Source organism: Emydura macquarii, unplaced genomic scaffold (assembly GCF_026122565.2).
Source record: "Emydura macquarii macquarii isolate MOO-44397 ecotype Brisbane River unplaced genomic scaffold, CSIRO-AGI_Emac_v2 contig_3603, whole genome shotgun sequence".
Taxonomy (NCBI): Eukaryota; Metazoa; Chordata; order Testudines; family Chelidae; genus Emydura; species Emydura macquarii.
In genome coordinates, this window is record NW_027133740.1 from 1960885 (window position 1) to 1976997 (window position 16113).

The window sequence follows — 16113 nt, forward strand, 5'->3', positions numbered from 1 at the left end:
TACAAAAGTATTTAGATACCTAAAGATGCATATGGGTGCATAGGGGGATTTACTGAAGCACCGAAGCAGGCTAGGCACATACTTTCTATTGAAAGTCCTTTGTTGGCAATTCTGTGGATGATGCAGAAGGTACAACAGAATCCGGGGTGCTCTGACAGCTGTGTTGGTTCTGCAGACCAACATTTGTCATCTTGCATTTTTCAGGAAAGTAAGATATGGCATGCAGGGATCAGATTTGTTAGCTGAGGTATTAATTTTGAATAGGCACCTTTCTTACTCTTTTTTCTGCACTTCAAACAACATACACTGAAAGTGGCTTGAAGTAATAGCTCTAAGAGAGACAAAGTGGGAGAGATAATATATTTTAATGGAACATCTTCTTTATTGGTCCAGTGAAAAATATTACTTCACTCACCTCATCTCTCTAATATCCTGGGACCAATACGGCTACAACAACACTGCATATAACACCATTAAGGTTTATTATGGTAATGGGGAGGGGTTGTTTTTTGTTTGTTTTTGTTCCCAAGTCATGCAACACAATTTATCATTATCCCAAGTTGCACATGACAAGTTTAACAACCACAGATTAAGAAGACAGCTGCTAACTGGTCAACTGTCTGATCGGCTGTGTGTGTGTTATTATACAGGCGATTGCTTTATGGATTATGCTGTGTAATTGCACATCTGATTGAATAACTTCATCAAAGCACCCTAATCAAAATTACAATGCAGCTAGGTCAGGATAAACTAAAAATAAGTCTAGATCAAGTAATTGGAAAGTTAATTAGATTTGGGGCCTAATCCTGTATTCCTTGCACACCCAAAAGTCCCACTAAAATCATCAAAAGTTTGGGTATACAAAGAATATGGAATCAGGCCTAGTCTAATCTCAGTTACATCAATATAAATCCAGAGTAGTTTCACTATGTAATAGAACTGAGATCGGAACATAACCCTCTGCATAAGAGTCCATTTCAAACATCTGTTTATTGGTTATAATTCACAAGCAAAATGAAGTCTATTATTGTAGACAAACATCAAAGATCTATACTGTCAGAAGCAAAAAGAAATTAAGAACTAAGGCTGCCACTGTGTCCTTAGATTATACTGCTGTGTCTTGCAGGCATCTTTCCAACACAGGGGAAGTTAAGGACAATGTCAACTCCGAACTTCCTCGCTTTTGTCAGTTAGGGTCACAATCTTAATGTTGAAACAAGCTCAGATGATTCACACCAGTTGATGATCTGCTCCATTGGTTTTGATGGAGCTATTCAAGATGTATACTAGTGGAAATGTGAGGAGAATCAGCTCACAAATATCAGTTACTAATGACTTACCAAAAAAAAAAAAAAACCTTAAGAGAAAAAAGATGTGAGCTCGTAAGACAATATTTTTCATAATATGAAGAACCTAAACAAATAGTAGAGTTGCTTTCTTTTTGTATGACTCACTGGGTCTCCATTATGGATGCAACAACAACTTTTGAAGTAGATTGTAATGGTCTCTCAAATCAGAAAATCAGAACGCAAAGAAATTAGAAATGCTTGAGATATTACAAATTCATTCTTCATTTCTATGGTCTATTTCTGTGGAGAACAGTCTCACAACAATGAATGGCTGGGAGACTAGATGGTTCAGAAACAGGTAACAGGATCTAGACCCTTTCATCTCCAGGTCAAGGGTAGGAATCCAGCTGAGTTTGTAGGCCAGTCAGAAGTCCCATTCAGTTCAACAAGAATATTCAGGTGAACAAGTGTTTGTAGCATCAGGCGCCAGGCTCAGTCCCACATTCTATTTACAACTGGCACTCCCAGCAAAGAGATACAAGCGTGAAAAAAGGGCATCAAGATACCTCATTGTTGGGAGGCTCCATGGCACATTGGTTAGGGCAATATGCTTGCACTGCTGCTGCTCCCTCTGTCTGTTTGTTACATCCACCTTTTGTTTAATGTTTAGATGTAACATCTTTATGATTTAAGATGTAATGTAAGATCTTTGGGGCAGGGACTATATGTTATATATTTGTACATTGCTGAGCACAATGGTCTGATGTAAATACTACTGTAATACAAATAAATAATATTTACAATGTTACTTCAATGTGTTGAGCATTTAAGGTGGAACCCTGTCGTACTTTTATTTTTAATAAAAGGTATAACCTAGAAGATAAATCATTGATTTAATCTAATTCTCTGTCCTCTATACAGCTTGTTTTTTGCACTGGAATGGGTTTATAGTGAGACTTGTAACTGATTCTGACATAATAAAAATGTAATCACTCCAATATTTCAGATTGGAGAATAGTATCCTTTTATTTTTTCCAATATAAATAACTCTGTGGTGAAAAGCAATGAGTAGCAGCTTTGTATCCACGGAGTTATGGAAAAGATGACCTGCATCCTTGGTTGATCTTGCTTCTTGATTAGTTTGAGCCTTAAAGCTCTTTAGCTGTATTCTGCACTAAGTTAGATGTTTAATAGCAATGATAATTAGCTAGCAGAATGCAGTTTGCTGGAAACTGCCCAGCACCGTCATTAACAAATTTACATGTACTACTGTTTCCCTTTATCTGTATGTATACAAGACCTTTAAAACATGACTTTTTGTACAAAAACGAGAAGGGTTTTTTTTAGTTATTTTGATATTACATCCAATTTCTCCAGTTAGATTGTGTTCTTTTGTGCAACATTTAGCAATAACCACTTTTCAGGTAGAGGGTCCATATCCTATTAGTTATGGGTGGCCCTCACTCCAGATTGTTCAAGTAAACCACCATTTTTGGTATAGTCACAAGTCTCAAAGTCCCTTTTGGCACCCAGAAAAATAGCACCCCATTGCAACTGCCCATTACCAATATGGTGATACTTGGAGATGCTGTGACAATGCAAGCATCCTGACATGAGAAGGACTATTGATAATTCTCACCTTACAACAATAGAACAGAGTATTTTTTAATGATGCCCTGGCACAGAGGGGTTGGGAGAAAGAGGAACCTTGTGGCTTTATTTATATTTGTCCCCCTTACTACACAGTTATGTCCTCTTTGCTTATGTGGAATATTCCCTCTTCCCACCCCTCAAGTGGGAGATTGTCGCAGCCCTTACCTGGCAGCACAAGGCAGTAAGGCCCTGCCTTATTCCTCTGATTGGATATGCTCAGATTTTGGCTCTGCAGTAGGGAAAGCAAAGGCTATTTGACTGATACAAGTAAGTGGGAGGGGAAAGGAAGGAGCCATGGCTCTGCCCACCTGACTTTCCAGCCAGAGTAGCTGGCTAGGTACATGAGGGGAAGTAGGCTGTTGCATGAAAGAGAGTGAAGTAACGTGGGGAAAGAAATGTAGGTGTCCAAAGATGAAGTTGGGCACTTCTGAAAATCCCACTAGGTGCCTCTCTCAACCTTTAGCCACCTAAATACCTTAACAAATCCAACCCTTACTTCCTCCAAGATCAAGGTGGGGAGAGCAAGTGAGGAAGTGTGACTCAGACTCAATTAGTGCCGCGGTTTGTTCTTGCACCAGTGCAATTCCACACCAACCTTTTCTCTGGGCAGATGGTAACGTTACAGCACAGCCCCAAGCAATCTGACAACAGGGACTCCTGGAGGAATCTCCATCCGAGGGGGGAAAATAATTCTCAAAAAAGGAGATGGATTCAGCAGGTCAACTTCAGGGGGATAAAACCAGCAGGTGAACCCTAGTTTTCCCAAGCCTATTTCTCATAGCCACTGGAACTCCCCTCCAGTCAGAGCACAACTGGATCGCTTGGAAACAGTTACTAGCTGTATCCAGCTCACAAGAATGAAATAGCATATAAGATAATTAGCTGTCACAAATGCTATGTTACTCACCCATCCCTCCTTAGCATTTCACCTGCTCTACCACCTCCTTATCAAGTCTCCCTCTTTGCAGATAGAACTGCCTCTAATCATCTACCCTCTCTGATTTAGGTCCCCCAGAGCCTTTCAGTTATGTTTATTTTCATTGGCTGTTCGCAACAGGTTTGACACCCCCCAAATGCTTTGAATAATTTCGTTGCTGTAACTGACAAAATCCTTTTGGGGGCATTGCCATTGGTTCAGAAAGGCAGGCAACAGATGTAAGGCGTCTGGTAGCTCTGAGTACATTAGTGATGCTACAGGGAGATCATGTTTAAAAGAAAGGAAAGGATATTTTCTTGTGTGAGGCAGCAATGGGGAAGGATTAGAGCAGGGGACAGTGTGAGAGAACTCTTGGGCTCTGTTTTCACTATGCCACTGACTGTGTGTGTGTAACCTTGGGCAAATCATTTGACCTCTATGCCTCAGTTTCCCCCTCTAAAATAGTTCTGACAATACTTACCTACCTCATTGTTGAGGAGCATTAAGGACAAGGCTGTGGGTGGCTTTGCCTATAATGGTCAAGATGGGAAGCTGGCTTGGTTAGAACAGGGGTGACCAGGTCTAGTACCCAAATCCACATCGAGATTGGAGTTACTAAGCCCAGGGAACAAGCCAGAGTCAAGAGCCGGAAAGCAGGAGCCAAAGGTCAGAGCTGGGGTCAGAAGACAAATACCAAGTCCTGGAAGTAAGCCAGAGCTGAGAGCCAGAAGTCAGAATCAGAGAATCAGCCAGGGCAGGGGCAGAAGCCAGAACAAGAACTGGGAGTAAGGAATAGAAGACCAGCAGCAGGAAGGAAATGGGGAGTGGGAACAGGACCAGAGACATAGCTGGAGGCATAGAATGCTGTTGAGTAGCCAGGGATCCAGGCAGGGTTTAAAAAGAACTGAAGACTCCAGCAGGTACAACCAAGAGTCAGGTTCATTAGCTGAATCAGCTGGGGGCAATGGTCTGGGTTTGGCTGTGGGTCCCTGATAGAAAGGTGGTGAGACTTAGGGTGGGATTTTCAGAAGTCCTTTCACCCCACTGACTTTTCATGGGTGTTAGGCACATAACCACTGAGGTGCTTTGAGAAAAATCCCACCCGGAATCAATATTGTTAAAGTATTCCCTGCGAAATGGGTTCTATGAATGCCAAGTAGCCTGAAACGGTGATGTATGTTAGTTTCTGAGTTACCAAGGGATAACTTTTCTCTCTCTTTTCCGGTGCAACATCCAACACTGCAGGTGTTCGTGACAAGCTAGTTATGACACTGTAATCAAGAGGTGAGTCAAATCATTACATTACAGGCTTCCAATCAACCTTTCCCACCTATACAACAATGGTCCATTTTAGAAAATCACCCCTTTATCAACACTGAATTGATTTCCTCAAGTGACATTGTTTTCTGTTTCTTCAGTCCAGTTGCAAAGTTATACTTTTCCAGAACAGTTTAGGAGACACTGGGAACTTCCAGTCCATTGGATGTAAAAAACAATAGTAAATCAGCTGATCAATGAGCAATGATACCATCTTCAGTGTTTATGACCAAATAGTTTCAATATAAGAAGAAAGAATAAGAGGGGGGAAAAAAGCCACAGAGGAGAACTCTGTGCTTGACTAAAGATCAGGGCAGAGGCTGTATTTTAAAGGCTCACCCATCAGTTTGGGTACTTTCCTGAATACATTATTAATCACTGTAATCAGTACATCCAAGAAGCTCATGTAATGGAAGCCATTTAATTGAGAATGCCCTTAACTGGGAAGAGCTGCACACAGCAGGCAGCTCATTTCAGGCTCAACAAGCACAATTAAGCATTTTGCAAGCAGAGTCTGAAAAATGACACCCAAGTCGAACTATGCTGGCGTACACAGAAGGAGCAAAGGTGAACAGCTTACGAAATCTTTGTTGGTGGATTGATCTTAAATCACTGATTTCTCTTTTAGGTTATACTTAGACATCTCTGTTGCCATTTCAGTAAAGCAAAATAAATTATTAGTGATTCAGTGTGGTGAGTGTACACAAAATTATGCATGTGGTAGCATGCTAGGCCATGGAGCCCTATTGCCATAGAAATAGCTGAGCTGCTCACTTCTTTCTAAGTAGGATTGACTTTCCATCTTCTTTTAAAAAAAATAAAAAACACCTGAAAAGCACCATCATTCAGTAAAGAGATATTAAAGCACCACCTAGTGAAAAATCAGAGAAATATCTCCCAGGCAAATATCCCCTGTATTGGGGAAATATTTATTTGCCAAATACAGGGTTAGAAATTTTGGTAGTAAAGATATTTTCACTACACTGGAAATGGTATTTAACGAAGAAAAAATTATTAATAAATCTGAGCAGGATTTATACACAGGCAGTAAGAGGAATACTCTGCTTTTTCTGTGAGGAGATCTACACAGGCCTTTCTGACAGAACCAGATCTTAACCGAGAAGTAGGACAGTTTCCCTCAGCAGGTAGTGTTTCCTACTGGATCTATTCAATGAGGGATCTATAATCAAATCAAATCCTCTCTCTCTCATGCATTATGGTTTCTCGGACAATTCCTAAAATCTCAGAATCTAAAGAGCAGAAATATTTGGCAACAGGAGGAGTCCTATGGCTAATCCTGCTGGGCTATGTGAAATATTTTAAACAAAACCATTACAATGTTGGGGATAGAGGTTGGGGTTGGATTACATTTTGACTCAACACTGGTGAAACTGGATGGAAAATCTGAAGTTTTGCAGATTTCTGCCTCAAAAATAAAAGATCATTTATTATAATCTTCCCAGTGCACTGCATGCAGGTCAGAATTCTATGCCCAGATTCAGTGAATCATTTAATCACAGGCTTAAATCCTGCTGAAGGCAATTTATGTACATGCTTAAGTGCTTTACTAAACTGGGGTCCATACAAGCACTAACCAGGCAGACGTGCTCCTGATCTCACTGCTATCAGTCACCTCCCCCCCCACACCGAGGGTTTGTGGTTCGACAAGTAGGGGGCATGGTTTGACCCCTAGCCAGCTAGTGGCACATGCTGCTGCTTAGCCAGGGGTCTTTGCACAGGATCAGCAGTGTATGCTGCAGCGTGGCTTCCTGCCCAGAGCTCTCCTGCTGTGCACCAGTAGGATGGCCCATTTGATCTTGCCGTACAAAGTAGATCTTCATCCTTGAAATAAGTCAGAGAAAATAAATCTGGAACCTTATGGTTTCATTATATCCACAGAGTTTGACTCCAGCTATGTTTCATGAATTATATCAGAGCCAAGGGCTGACCATGGCCTTCCAGTTTCTTATGTGTTCTCCTCCTTGCTGCCTCTACCCCCCAGTAGAGAGATAGATACAGGCTAGCATGTGGTACTTGCTGGCCATATGAGCAGTGACAAATGGGTTGAAGGAAGATGACAGCATTTGCTGATTCTGTTAGATGTTCCCATTTCGAAGCTGGGCAGAGGGCAGTCATTTCATTTACAATGAACTAGTTCCCAGGGGCTTTATTTAGCAGTCACACATATCATACAAAGAATACAGTGCTCAACAGTGTAAGGTTATGGTGACTTTAGGGATTCATCCCGTTACAGCCAGACCTTCCGCATCAAGACCAACCTAGTTTTGGAAACAGATACCATCCAAGAGAGGCACAGATACCTATGTGAAATGAATGAATGAATCCCAGTGCCATGGACAACCACTATCACAACCAGCACCCTGCTATGTTGTCTCGGTAAAGAGATTAAGGATGGAAACTGAATTATCCTCCCACCCCTAGCGATGTTCCCTGCAGATCAGGGTTGAGGCATATTGGTGGGCCAACGCTGGGGAAGCTCTGCCACTTTCCTGTGCTGTGTTTGTGGAGAGGATAAATAGAATACATCATTCTCAATGACCCATCTCCCCATCCCTGACATTCATTTTTTATCCACCAGATTTGGTTAAGTTCTTGGTTCTGTGGGCTCACCCTCCTCTGAGGGGGCAAGTTTTTCATTGTTGAATCCACCCACCATCCCAGAATTTAAAAAGGTTGCCACCTTTCAAAAGCTCTATATTCAACTGAAAGATCAAGAAATTTAAGTTTTCCTTGTCCAAACTTATGATTTTAGAGTGTCAGCTCCTTTATGGGGGAAAGGGGAGGATTCAGATAAAACTCATTGGCAGCGGTTGATAATGCATATAATATCTTGCTACTGACCTCTGAGCAGTTTGTTTCCATACTGTGTCGTGAAACCCCAGATTTTCACGGAGCATCTTTCCCTCACTAAGCCATCACTGTGATGGAGAGCCCAACTAGGCAGCTTCTTCTGGGGCAACACCCAGTAGGGGTGATCTTGACATCCTGGAGTCCATGATGTGAAAAGCATGAGCCCCATCTACTGTAATGCTTATGCCATTATTAGCACTGTTACTGGAACATATGAACCTTCTCTGAAGTACTTGCAGTAGGCTAGCTACTAAAAGGAGACATTATATACAGTAAGTGTAATTCACACTTGAGGGAAGCACTTCTTATGGTGATTGTTATTTGCACCCTCTGCTGACCTCTTCAGGATTTGATCTTGTAGCAACAGAACAGTAGTAACTGGTGTCTACCACTTACAAATGCTCATTAAAGATTGGCCCAAGCTGTAAAATTCTGGTTCTGAATTCACATTGTAGATCCAAACTGCCCCCAGAGTTTGAGGAGATCAGGAGTCATTGTTCTGTTTTGGTGCATAATACACCCAAGCCAAGACACTGTCTGGATCCAGATCTAGATTAAGATTTGAATATGAGTTTCCCCAAAATTTAAAAGCATTTGAACTTGGTGTTCTGATTTTGCCCGTTACAGAGATAGGCCTAAGCCACAAAGTTTGGATCTGGAACTGGAGCAGGATCTGGATTTCCTCAATGTCTAGGCAGCTTCAGAGCCCGTGGCAGTGTTTTGATTCCATTAGTGGAAGATATGTGTCCAAATCCCTTCAACTGCTTTATAATTCTCAGTCAAAAGCTTTAGATATATCAAGACATAAACTGAGTAAATTCCTTATGCTATTAAAACCTTGGTACATCCTTTATTGCAGAAGCCTTTTTACAAAATCCCCTAATCCTCTTCCCCCTAAGACTCTGCATCCTGCCTCACAATATATTTTACTGTTTTCATGCTAATAATCTTCAAACTTGTGCATATACTTCACTAGACAAACTAACAGATGCACCTTAAGAATGTTAAACTCTCGCTTTCCTCCTCACATAGACCAATTCATTCTGTAGATTGTAGGACGTTCTTTGAACATTGAACCAATTTCCTAATCTCTGCTTTTCAGGAACTTCAAAATCAGTTGTTAAAAGGCAACTATGGGTCCACGTTACAAAGTTCAGATACAGATCTGGGTTTTTAACACTTGATTTCTAACACTTGCAAGTTTGGAGGTGTTTGATTCTATGGTTTTCGTTTAGGTTCAGGCTTCATGACTAATACTAGAACTGGGTGGAAAAAAACCAAACAAACAGGATTTTTTCTGTGAAAATTCCAGTTTATCTGCAGAAAATTTTTGAAATAATGAGGAAATTATTTCTTCCCCCTGCACTTTCCACACTGACTGAAAAACAGTTGAAAAACAAATCAGTGTGGAAAACCCAAAACGTTTTGTTTGCACATTGTGGGATTCTTTCACCCGAAGTGTTTTTAAGAAGTTTTTTGTGTAAAGTTGAGGAAATTGTAAAAATCAGTGTTTTCCTGTATAAAATGTAGTTTTCAAATAAACCCTATTTTCCTAAGTGGAAACTTTGTCAGAAATTTCCCAGCTCTATCTTAAATAGAAATATGTAATCAGTAAGGTAGATGTACATGTCCGATTACGATTTTTAGGCTAACATTCTTGGAAGGGATTTTATAGCCATCCTGGTAAATATGCAATATATATTCCTGGGCAGTGAATCCAAAAAACAAAAAACTCCACTCACTAAACACACCTAATTGATGAGATACAAGATAGTAGGCATTACATCATCAGGAAAAAACTCTGATTGGCTAACTGTATCATGAGGTCAAAAAATTGCTCCTAGCAGATTAATCTTTTAATAATAACCACAGTTTATTACAAAAAGCTGTCAACTGTAACGTATGTAGGACTAATGGGAGAAATCCTTGAAGTTAATATGAATGCTGAGATAGGTAAGGAATGCAAGATCAGTTCTTGGTCATACTCCAGTGTAGGTCTGACCTGGAGAAGACAGCACACGGGGAAATTGGGCTGCATTAGTAGAAGCATTGACAGCAGATCAAGGGAAGTGATTATTCCCCTCTATTCGGCACTGGTGAGGCCACATCTGGAGTACTTTGTCCACTACAGAAAGGATGTGGACAAATTGGAGAGAGAATCCAGCAGAGGCCACAAAAATGATTAGGGGGCTGGGCACATGATTTATGAGGAGAGGCTGAGGGAACTGGGCTTGTTTAGTCTACAGAAGGGAAGAGTGAGAGGGGATTTGATAGCAGCCTTCAACTACCTGAAGGGGGGATACCAGAGAGGATGGAACGAGGCTGTTTTCAATGGTAGTAGATGACAGAACTAGGAGCAATGGTCTTAAATTGCAGTGGGGGAGGTCTTGGTTGGATATTAGGAACCACTCGTTCACTAGGAGGGTGGTGAAGCACTGGAATGCGTTACGTAGGGAGGTGGTGGAATCTCCATCTTTAGAGGTTTTTAAGGCCTGGCTTGACAAAGCTCTGGCTGGGATGATTTAGTTGGGGTTGGCCCTGCTTTGAGCAGGGGGTTGGACTAGATCAGAGGTTCTCAAACTGGGGGATGGGCCCCCCTGGGGGTGCATGAGATGTTTTAGGGGGAAAAAAAAACCCCACACCTTACTGTGCATATTTTATCCACAGCATAACTAGCAAAGCTGATTCCTCCCAACATATCAGGTCCTGAGATGATGCTATGCATTTGATTCTAGATGGCGCTGTGCATTTTGATGGATTTCTTTTAAGCTTATACAAAGTCGGTGCCTTCTGTAGGTTAATCCGTTTGCTACGACATGGTGTGCACATTTAATTTTAGGCATCGACCACAGTCACGGTTTTGCTTTTGCTCTTATTACAATGGATAGTTGGCTCTGTTTGAATCAATGCCTTTCTGTTTTTAATATTTAGTGAGAGTTGCATGTTGATTTTTTTTTAACTGGTATATGTACCTGTGTGGTGGTGGTGAGGGTGGGGGACGCGCCCATAAACTACTACAGACACAAAGAAGAGGACCGCCCTCAAATAAGTTTGAGAACCACTGGACTAGATGACCTCCTGAGGTCCCTTCTAACCCGAATCTTCTATGATTCTATGCAATGGCTAAGCAGGGAACTTCTGTAGTGCAGACTTGGACTGTGGCATGGAAAAGAAAGATGTATAGGACAATGCTGCTGGGATCCCTGATGGTTAGGCCCACCAAACTCTCAAATTGGTTCTCTTCTTCTTTTCTCCCTGCCCGTGTCCATTGCCGCTCTCACTGAAGTCAGTAGCAGAACTGAATCCACCTGGGACAGGATTAGGCCCATCATTTTTTCCTATCACTGCATCATTTTCTCCTGTTCAAAGCGACTTTCCCCTTTGTTTCTCCTCAGCAGTCCTGCTAGAACTCACCACCTCCACAAGGCTCAATGGTGCCAGGAGGGTGACTAGATGTCCTGATTTTATAGGGATAGTCCTGATATTCGGGGCTTTTTCTTATATGGGCACCTATTACCCCGCAGCCCCTGGCCCAATTTTTGACACTTGCTATCTGGTCACCCTAGGTGCCAGCATTTGTCTTCCATTCAGGCTGCAGCCACTGCTGCATAATCATAAGCATGATAAAGGGCCTTCAGAATGCTTCCCCAGCACTTTTATTTGTTGTACCATAGCGTGGCTGGTATAGTCGCTGAATATGTAGATTTAGAAGTAAGTTTTTAAAGCAGCACTCAGGAGGTATGCGTGCTAATCCCATTATCTGATAACAGGATTTGTGAGCACACACCTCCCACCATCCTGCATTAATAACCCACACCTTAGCCTGGCTCTGAAATGCAATTTAAATGCTTATGAAAAGTTGATAGAACATATGTTCAAACTGTGGAATTAAACAAAACATGTTTATCAAAAGTGGTGACATTGCCAAGATTTTATCCTCCTTCCCTTACAACCACCCCCCACGCTTTTAAATCACCTCCTCATTCAGACTTCAGCTGCTACTGAGTTTCTGCATGTTTCTCAAAATATGCTTTCATCATGCAAATGTCCATTCTAGAGATGGGCTGGAAGGCAAATCTTAGATCTGGCTATTTCTGGACATTGGGGAATTTAGACTCCAATCCAAATGCACACCTTAGGTTTGAGCCTTAGGGAAACCTCTAACTCATTTTAGATTTCACTCCTAAAAGGGAAATAATTCAGTAATGCCACTATTTTAAATAAAATTGGTATTTACTTTCACTTAACTACCTAAATACTACCAACAGGTCTCATCAGGTAGGCACAGATCATTTTGGGAAAGAGGATCATGTTGAAAAGTTATTGGGGACTGGAGAGTTTAGGGAATTGGGAACAGAGTATGGTATAGTTGCATGTCCAATTCAGTGGAGATTGGCAGGGACAGACTGTAATGACTGCTCGGTCGCCCATAGGAAATTAGGTGGTGGAATTGTACATACAACTGGGTGCGTTGGGTAGCAAAACCGACACACTTGTAACTCCAAAAAGATCAATATTGAATTGGCATAGAGACTGAACCTACATCCTCCCTACCAGAACCTTGAGGTACACAGGGAGGGAAGCTTGCATTGCCCTGGGCGTAGATCTCACTCTCCGACTTGTCTTGGGACACTGCATATTCAATTCCTACAAAGTTTATAGGTTAGTGGGAATCCTAAACTTCTGCAAAACAAATGTGATGACCATGAACTGTCTTTTATCTGCGACTTCTGCCATCTGTTAATATGCCACGAATCCCATTTACAAGTCATTTAAGCCAGGCTGGTTTTGACACAAGTTCCATGAGATGGCCCAACTGAATCGAATCGTCTCTTCTTCTGAAAGTTCTTCCTCCATGCAGTACCGTAATGCAGACATGTGTCTTATCAGACTTGTTGCTGCTATGCTACCACTGCACCCTTCCCTCCCCTACAAACTTAAACAATGTAGAAAGGGGAAATATAGTGCAGGCAGAGAGCTAACTAATAACAAAAAAGGGACCCAATCCCGTGAGATGGTAAAGGAGCTCCAGTGAGGTGCTGAGCTGCCGGTATTCCCCACTGAAGTCCACATGGCAGGTGTTCATCACCTCACAGGACCAAAGCAAATACTGTGCCTTGGATAGACAAAGACAACCCCCATACTGGAGGAGTCAAATCTGTAAAAACAAACCATTTCCTTTAGAAACTGTGCATGAAAATGGATCCTGTAGAAGATAAGGCACTGTAAAACAATCTGAATAATTTAAAAGAGAGAATTGACAGAGGCCAAGAGCTACATCTCTTCACTTGTCCTGGCAAGTTACATGTAATTTGAGATTCAAGATGTGTGGGCTACTTCAGATTATAAACTCCTCAATCTTCTTGTCCTGTGTTTGTATAGCGTCTTGTACAAGGGGCCCCGGTCTATGATTGGGGTCTTTAAGTGCTACTGCAATACAAACAAACAGCAAGAGTTTTGATTGGATGTACAAATCATAATATGCTTCTGTGCCCTGACTGGATGAGTAATTTGTAGATTCAGTTTTCCATTGTAAATACTTGAATTTCTTCAGTTCACTCTGTTAAAAAATACGTAACGCTTTCACAACACTTTTCGTCCCAAGATTTCAGAGTGCTTGTGACGGAGGGCTGGGCAACAGCCGTTGATCCAGCACTCTGGTCACTAATTAATTCTCCCGTCTAATTAGTTACTCCAGAGCAGAACTTTTTAAGAAGAGCTGTGCCTAACTGATGGGCTTAGGAGAACTAAGAGGCTAAGTAGGCCATTAGGCAGATGATACCATAGGCACAGAAAGGAAGTAGGAAAGGAGGGAAGCAGAAAAAGAGAGGTTGCTTTTCTTTGCTTGTCTTAGGAGCCGAGGGCTCCTTGGGACAGTAGGGTGAGGCTAGATAGTGTATAAGCATGGTAGAAACTAATATTGTAAATAAACTGCATGGGATGTTTTACCAGCTAAAAGGTCTCTGAGCTGTTCGTGGACTTGAGCAGAGGCAGGAGTGAGCGGGCCCTTCCACAGTGCTTTGACAGCATTAGGTCAAGATGTTTTTTCAGAAAGAGTCACTCCTGTGGGAGCTGCCAGGTGCTCAGCATTTTTGAAAATCAGACCACTTATTTAGGTACCTAAGAGATCTTATGAGTTTAGCATTAGGCTTTCTTTTAAAACAGTGGTAATTAATTAAGCTTTACAAACCCTCCCCCCCACCATAAGGTAGCTAAGTTATGCCCATTTTACACATGGAAAAGTGAGGCACAGTGAGGTTCAGAGATTTAATCAGGGTAACAGGGAGTCATTGGGCAAACCAGTTATAAAATGCAGAAACCCTGATTCCCAGTCCCATGCTCTAATCACTACACCATGCAGTAGAATCTATTCAGGTTCTATTCTACAATCCCATACGCATTTTTCCCCTCAGAGTCATTTTCTACATTACTGTGGTCAATCTGCTTCTGAGAGCTCGCCGGTGTTGGCATGACTGTTCCTGTTCTGCTTGTTCAGTTAAGTCGGTAGCATGTCATCATAGCTATGAGTCTAAATCCCAGCCTGTGGAGAGCTGTGACAGCAAGGATAACAGAAATGGCCTTACTTTGACAGAGAGCATGCCACGCATGTCATCAGTCCAGCACTTGCTTGCACTCTCTGCTGGCTCCTGTTATCCAAGGTCAATTTAGTTATGTGGCGCGTGGGGCAGGTTTGACTTTGTAAAAATCAAGTGGCAAAGGGGAGAGCCATTGTCACTGGTGCCGATAGTCCCACCTACATAAGCTTAGTATAGGAAGGCAGCGGGCTTCTGAATCAAGCACAAGAACCAAAGCAGTTGAAACAGGCAAGTCTGCACCTATGACCAAGATGGAAATCCAAGTTGTTGCTGAACAGAGACTCGGGTTGAAGGAACTGTTGGTCTTGTGGCTAAACAATGGAAATGTCAGTCAAGAGAGGTTGGCTCTGTTTTCCCACCTCTAACAGAAACTTCATGTAAGATACCTCAGTTCCCTTATCTGTAAAATGGGGCTTATATTAGCAACTCAGTATTGCTGGGGAGATGGATTGCATAATCAAGTCGGTCTTTTCCGTCTCTGAACAGCTGTCATAGGTCCCGAGAAGCAATATATGCAATAAATTGCATTGCCTAGATCAGTCCACTAAGGGGAGCCCTAGGCTCAGAACTAGATATTGGCTCCTTACATTATGTAAACTACACCAAAAAGGCTTCTAGCATATATTGTGATAACAAGATACCTATAATTAATGGCATATTTACAGAGCTGTTTGTGAGCGAAAGCTAGTTCAGAGAATGTTCTTGATGGGGCTTGCAATAGGATAGCAAACTGATCCTTTTTACGGCAGAAATCAAAGTCTACAGTAAATTTCACTCAGACCCTTGATACTTTCCCAGGAATACAGAATACTTGCAGGGTGGATTTAGCTTTTACTAGGTATATGGATTGTACTCCACTATAAAATACCTACAGTCCAAATCTATTAGCATAGATCTTTAAAAAAGAAAAAAAACCCACTCACCTCACCCCATACATCCTTCGCCTAAAGACTTGTATTTTAAAGCAATATAGAATCATTTATATCCTAGATAAGGAGTTTGCTCATATTTTAGTGATGTGACTTCCAAAGCATTTGTAATATTCATCTATAATAGATGAGTATTAGGCATTTGAAAGCTACAGAATCAGTGTAAATTAAATTGCAGACAAGACTGGCACAGTTTGAGGAATGAAGCACTTCCAATCCTATCAATACCCACTGGATAGTGTAAACACATTGCAACAGGTAAGGAGAGCAGCTGTGGGAGGAGGGTACACTGGAATCCCACATAACCAGGAAAACAAAAGAGCTCTAATTGGTTTGCAATTTGAAAAAGCAGCATTAAAAACCGGAGGGAGCAGCAGTCCATGGCGCACGCCAAGCATAGCCTCATGATTTAAGTATCCCTGAGGTGAAATCAAAAAGTGTTTAACAGCCAGAAAAGTCCTCCACAACCACACTGACCATTGAGAAGGACTCCAAAGTGGGTTGGTTTGTTTTACTCTGGGTGACAGAGTTTTACCGGGAGC

At 41.7% G+C, this 16113-nt stretch overlaps 1 long non-coding RNA gene across 2 annotated transcripts in view; it reads right to left on the minus strand.

Annotated features, from left to right (window-relative positions):
* Positions 1-977: 977 nt before the first annotated feature.
* Positions 978-16113, minus strand: part of LOC137145652 (uncharacterized) — a 38455-nt gene continuing 23319 nt past the window's right edge. For both annotated transcript variants that reach the window (XR_010917701.1, XR_010917702.1), the window contains one exon: positions 978-1286. This is a non-coding gene — a long non-coding RNA (uncharacterized lncRNA). The remainder of the gene's footprint in view (positions 1287-16113) is intronic.